General features: G+C 41.6%; 1 non-coding gene and 1 pseudogene across 1 annotated transcript; one reads left to right on the top strand and one right to left on the bottom strand.

Moving 5' to 3' along the window:
* Positions 1–719: 719 nt before the first annotated feature.
* On the bottom strand, positions 720–5,329 carry LOC137963119 (uncharacterized; annotated as a pseudogene).
* Positions 5,330–5,416: 87 nt separating this feature from the next.
* On the top strand, positions 5,417–5,523 carry LOC137964321 (small nucleolar RNA R71). Its single transcript, XR_011115518.1, has one exon. It is a non-coding gene; the product is annotated as a small nucleolar RNA R71 (small nucleolar RNA).
* Positions 5,524–6,171: the final 648 nt, after the last annotated feature.

Here is a 6,171-nt window from a genome sequence, read left to right as displayed (position 1 = left end):
AAAACACCAGAACGACTACAAAAAGGAATAACAACTTATCTACTTATACTCCAGCAGAGTAAGGGATAAGCTCCCTCGGGGCTCCTAAATCCATAGGTGGGACCATATGTGTTTGGTCATCAATAATAATACCAAAAAGTCAATAAAGACCCCCAGGAATGATACATAGTCTCCCTCGAAGAAGGTTTACTCGTATCAGCCGTACCCGTAGGTAGTCATCCGTAGATAAAACTGCTATCCCACATCACACTTTGAAGAAATCTCCGTGTGACTAGCCACTGAAGGCAGTAGGAATCACGCGCTGAACACAAGTCCTTAAGTTACTCACCATAAGGTTTTCATTCAATACTTCAAGATCAAACTGGTCAATCCCAAAACGGTTGTTTGAGTATAGATCTCTCAAACTAGGGAGCAAAAGTCTGGTCATCGACTACCAGAACCATTTATGCTCTCAGCCGGCAAGAGAGTACCCCGAGACCATGATGGGGCCGACATCGCCTGGGGACCTCCAATCAATCAAGACCAGAGTACACCAAAGGTTATCCAAAATAAGAATGAATAAACCAAAAATGAAACTGTAATGTACAAAGGGATAGAAACGTGGGGATTGCCCATGATGTGCTAAGTTTATAGTCGTAAGCAAGACTCTGACGCATTCAAGATGAAATGAATGGTTCCTCCAAGAAAATCACCATCACCTCCTCCGGTGTGGGGACATTCTAAAGATACGGTTTGAGCCTCTGACCGTTAACTTTGAAGACCGACCCGTCTCCGTGATTACAGATCTCAATAGAGCCATGAGGAAACACCTGTGTAACTTCAAATGGACCAGACCACCTGGATCTTAGCTTCCCTGGAAACAAATGCAATCGAGAGTTATAAAGTAAAACATTCTGCCCAACAGTAAAAGACTTGCGAAAAATAGATTTATCAAATAAAAGCTTTGTTCGCTCCTTATACAGTTTGACATTCTCATAAGCATCATGACGTATCACTTCCAACTCAATCAAGTGCAATTTTCTCTCCTCACCCGCTGGAGTCAAATCAAAATTCAAAGCCTTAATGGCCCAATAAGCTCTATGCTCAAGCTCAACAGGTAGATGACATGCTTTGCCGAACACTAGACGAAATGGAGATATCCCAATAGGAGTCTTATAAGCGGTTCGATAGGCCCATAAAGCATCATCCAATCGAGTGGACCAATCTTTCCTATCAAAGTGAACCAACTTCTCCAAAATCCATTTGATCTCCCTATTAGAGATTTCCACTTGACCCAAGTTTGTGGGTGGTACGGAGTGGACACCCGATGAGTGATGAAATATTTCTTCAATAAGGTCTCAAATGCTCTGTTACAAAAATGAGATACCCCATCATTGATGATCGCTCTCAGGGTACCAAACCGATTAAAGATGTTTTCTTTTAAAAACTTTACCACCACTTTGTCATCATTTGTCTTACATGCAATAGCTTCAATCCATTTAGAGACATATTCAACAGCAACAAGGATGTATTGATAGCCGAACGAGACAGGAAAAGGACCCATGAAGTCAATACCCCACACATCAAACAATTCAACAATAAGAATGAGGTTAAGAGGCATCATGTACTTCCTAGATAAACAACCAGTCCATTGGCATCTATCACACACACGACAAAACTCATGGGCATCTCTAAATAATGAAGGCTAATAGAAACCACATTGCAAGACTTTAGCCACGGTCTTTCTAGCACCAAAATGTCCACCACATGCGTGGAAATGACAAAATTCAAGAATGTTGGCAAAGTCTTACTCATGTACACAACGCCTAATGACTTGGTCAGAACACACCTTGAACAAATAAGGGTCATCCCAAAAAAAATGTTTGACTTGGGAAAAGAATTTCAACCGATCTTGTTTACTCCAATAATCAGGAATCTTATGAGTTACAAGATACAGTAAACCAAGGCAACTGGGATACTTGGAGAAGTTGTTCATTAGGGAAGGAATCATTTAAAGGAAGGAATCCTTCCTGAGGTGCTACACAGATCCTAGATAGATGATCAGCAACAACATTCTCACAACCCTTCTTATCTCGAATCTCAAGGTCAAATTCTTACAATTGCAAGATCCATCTAATCAAGCGAGATTTAGTGTCCTTGAGAGATAATAAGTACTTCAAAGCAGAATGATCAGTGAACACTATAACCTTTGACCCTAACAGATATGATCTGAATTTTTTCAAGGCAAATACAACAGCTAGCAACTCCTTCTCAGTGGTAGTGTAATTCAATTGAGCATCATGAAGAGCGCGGCTAGCATACTGAATGACACAGGGAATTTTATCCGTCTTTTGCCCCAAAACAGCCCCCAATCCATAGTCAGAGGCATCGCACATCAACTCAAAAGGCAAAGACCAAGTAGGGGGTTGGACAATGGGTACAGTGGACAAACATTTCTTTAGTGTCTCAAAAGCATGAATACAGGCATCATCAAAGGCAAAAGCAACATCTTGAGCAAGCAAATTAGTCAAAGGACGAGAAATTTTGCTAAAGTCCTTAATGAAACGCCTATAGAACCCAGCATGGCCAAGGAAAGAACTCACCCTCTTCACAGAAGTAGGTGGTGGCAGATTGGCAATTAGGTCAACCTTGGCTTTGTCCACTTCTACACCCCGCTTAGACACTACATGTCCAAAAACAATTCCTTTTTTTTACCATGAAGTGGCATTTCTCCCAATTCAAGACTAAATTAGACTTAATGCAACGGGACAATACGAGTGTAAGATTGTCCAGACATGTATCAAAACTAGAGACAAACACAGAAAAGTCATCCATAAAGACCTCTAAAAAGTCACCAATCATGTCAGAAAAGATACTCATCATGCACCATTGGAAAGTGGCGGGCGCATTGCATAAACCAAAAGGCATGCGTCTGTAAGCATAGGTGCCAAACAAACACGTGAATGTGGTCTTTTCCTGGTCTTCTGGAGCAATGGGAATTTGATTGTAGCCGGAGTATCCATCTAAGAAGCAATAAAAATTGTGGCCGGCCAATCGCTCTAGTACCTGATCAATGAAAGGTAGTGGGAAGTGATCCTTCCTAGTGGCAGAATTATGTTTTCTATAGTCAATGCAGACACGCCACTTGGTGGTAGTTCTTGTGGGAATCAATTCACCACTCTCATTTCTCATTATCATTATCCCCCCTTTATTAGGGACAACTTGAATTGGACTCACCCAGGTGCTATCGGAAATAGGGTAAATGATTCCTATCACAAGCAACCTGATGACTTCTTCTCTCACAACCTCCAACATATGGGGATTTAACCTACGTTGCATCTCACATGAGACTTTAGTCCCCTCCTCCAAATGAATACGATGCATGCATATGGAGGGGCTAATCCCTTTTAAGGCATCAAGAGTCCACCCCAATGCCTCTCTATGTGCTTTTAAAACTTCAGCCAATTGTTCCTCCTGCTCAGTACTCAAATCAAAAGAAATAATGACTGGTAATGAGTTCATGGACCCCAAGAACGCATACTTCAACGTGGGAGGAAGTGGCTTAAGATCTAGCTTAGAAGTTTCAAGAGGTTTGTCCAAGTCAAGGGGAAGATCCTATGGATGATCAGTTGTGATAACCTCATAAGCTTCCTCCAACAGAGGTACAAAACTGAGTAAAGAATCAACCTCTTGGAAATATGTTTCCTCATCAAAATAGTCCATGTCTAAAGATGTTATGCAAGATGTTATGCAAGACTCAAAAGATTCAAGAGTGAATTCGTCATCAAGCATAACAGTTTCTATCTTAAATGCAGGACTCAGATCATCATACTCAAGTGGGTCGTGCCCGGCATTAAATACATTCAATGAGACCTTAAAATTTCCAAAAGACAACTCCAACTCACCACTTTTACAATGAATGATAGCATTAGATGTGGCTACGAAGGAACGTCCTAGGATGACAGGAATTTGGTTGGTCACATTGACTACTGGTTCTGTATCAAGAACAATGAAATCAACCGGGAATAGAAATTTGTCCACTTTTATCAAAACATCTTCAACTATTCCTCGTGGTATCTTGACAGAACGGTCAGCTAGTTGAAGTGTGATGTGAGTAGGCTTCAATTCCCCCAAACCTAATTGCTGGTATACAAAGAAAGGAAGCAAATTCACACTTGCCCCTAAGTCAAGAAGAGCTCTCTGGATGGTATGTTCACCAATGACACATGAAATTGTGGGACATCCAGGATCTTTAACTTTAGGAGGAGTGTTGTGCTTCAGAATTGAGCTTACATTCTCAATAAGAAAGACCTTTTTGTTAACATGTTGTTTTCTCTTATGTGTACAAAGGTCTTTCAAAAATCGGGCATAGGCAGGGACTTGCCTAATAGCATCAAGAAGTGGAATGTTAATGTGAACCTTACTAAACAGTTCCAACGTTTCATGCATGCTATCTCCTTTCCTAGGTGGGCCCGATAACCTCTGCGGATAAGGAGCTAGTGGGACTTGGTTACGGATCTGCTTGGTTGTTGGTGGAGAACTTGGAGGTTCTTCACTCAATGATGTGTCCCCATTGTCATCCTTTGACTCCATAGACTTAGTGGTCCCTACCCCATTGTTCAACTCACGACCACTCCTAAGGGTGGTTATGGCTTTGGCTTGCTCATGGTGGGGTTTGGAACTCAACCCACTCTCATGTGTGCTTTTGGGGTTAGGAATGGTTTGACTCGGGAGTCTATTTTGTGCTTGTTCACTCATGTGGCTGGCCAAGTGACTCACTTGCATTTCAAGTTTAGCAATGGAGGACTGTGTATTCTGCATGAATAATTGAAGTGTATCCTCAAGTGAAGGTTTTTGTGGAATCAATGGCTGTTGAGTGAAGTGTGGGCGCGGAGCTTGGGGTTGAGTAAACCCTGGAGGACCCCCAACCTGTGGGCCCTTAGACCATGAGAAATTTGGGTGCCTAGCCCAACCCGGATTATATGTTTCCGAAAAAAGGATCGTTCCTGTTTGGTCTATGAAAATTCTGGACTTCATTCAGGTCATCAATGAGCTCTGGGTAGGATGAACTAGATGGACACATTTATGTGGGATGAGATGAACCAGAGCATATGGCACAGACAGTAGATGGGTTAGGAGCAGGTGAACTCTTGGACACCATAAGGGCATCAATTTTTCTATTCAACCCCTCAATCTTGGCCATGAGCATGGGTGTTTCACTAACCTTATGGAGACCCCCTCTTTTGGCTTCGTGGGATCTCCTATAAACATTAAATGACAAACCCCATTGCTGAGATTGATCACTCAACATTTCAAAGAAGTCCCACGCCTCACTAGCACTCTTACCCATCAAACTCCCACACTCGTTGCATCTACCATGGATCTAACCTGGGGTGTAAGACCTTGATAAAATTATTGCACTAAATGCCATATCTCAAACCCATGATGCGGACACCTACGGATCAAATCCTTCCATTTCTCCCAAGCCTCATAAAAGTGTTCACCCTCCTGCTACATAAAGTTGGAGATTTCTCTACTGAGGTTTGTAGTTCTCTGAATGGGAAAGTACTTGGACAAAAATTTCGTGACTAATGTGTCCCATGAAGTAATGCTGCCCACTTCTAGGGAATTAAGCCAAGACTTGGCCTTATCCTTAAGTGAAAATGGAAAAAGTCTTAATCGGATAGAGTCATCTGAGAAATTCTGGAATTTGAAAATTGCACAAATATCTAAGAATTCCTTGATGTGGTAATATGGGTCCTCCTTCTCCAACCCATAGAATGTAGGGAGGAGTTGGATCACACCCGGTTTCAACTCATAACTGGCAGCAGTAGTGGGTGGTAATATAATGCAAGAAGGTGATGTGAAGAGGGATGGGATAGAATAATCCCTCAGGGCTCTACGGTCAGCTACTGCAGGTAACTGTAATGGTTCACCCTGATTGGCCATGGTAGCTCCTAACTTGACTTCGGGTATTTTCCTACAAATATGTTCTACCTCTTCAACAAAGGGAGCTAATGGTCCACCTAGGGAGCGGCACCCGTGCATAAAAAGAAAAAAAGAAACAAAATGAACTATCAAATTAAGCTAACAAACTCACTACTGAAAATAAAACTAACTAGAAGAAATAAAAATAATTCCATACAAAATCATCAAGCTAAAATTATGAAAGCAAAAAATAAAAAATAAAAA

Source organism: Aristolochia californica, unplaced genomic scaffold (genome assembly GCF_029961685.1).
Source record: "Aristolochia californica isolate CCGP_79_NKW_82.1479 unplaced genomic scaffold, dmAriCali1.0.hap1 SCAF_4, whole genome shotgun sequence".
In the NCBI taxonomy this organism is placed as follows: domain Eukaryota; kingdom Viridiplantae; phylum Streptophyta; class Magnoliopsida; order Piperales; family Aristolochiaceae; genus Aristolochia; species Aristolochia californica.
The sequence above is the reverse complement of the archived record's forward strand: the minus strand, read 5'-3'. Positions and strand labels throughout refer to the sequence as shown.